The following is a 454-nucleotide window of genomic DNA, read 5'->3' on the forward strand; positions in this document are numbered from 1 at the left end:
CTAGGAGGGCAAGGAGCAAAAACTGTCCTTTATGTCCCTCTGACCAAATTATTATTGGCCTCAAAGTATGTCTGTTAAACATCCAAGCAGGTTAATTCCACCAGTCTGCTACTTTTAATTACTGTGTGTCATGTAGATAAATCTTGGCCAAAGACCACTTGTTCTCAGATAAGCCTTACCTAGACATATATTTCTTGATCTGCTGTGTATAATTTGTCACTAGGCTGTAGGAGTAATATGGTTCCCACTGGTTTTCAAAACTAGCTAGGCATTATTTATCTCTCGCATTGTCTCACCCCTCCATCATGGTTTTCCCACTTAAGGTGCCCCCATTCCCCCCCTTTCTCCCTTAATAATACCCTTCTCCTACGGTCCTACCTCTCTTAAGCTCCTTCTTTCCCTTTATCCCCTAGGTTCCTTGTATACCCTTCCCTCCCCCCCCACCTTAAACTAA

The sequence above is a fragment of the Nannospalax galili genome, unplaced genomic scaffold, assembly GCF_000622305.1.
Source record: "Nannospalax galili isolate Female #2095 unplaced genomic scaffold, S.galili_v1.0 scaffold192, whole genome shotgun sequence".
NCBI classification, from domain to species: domain Eukaryota; kingdom Metazoa; phylum Chordata; class Mammalia; order Rodentia; family Spalacidae; genus Nannospalax; species Nannospalax galili.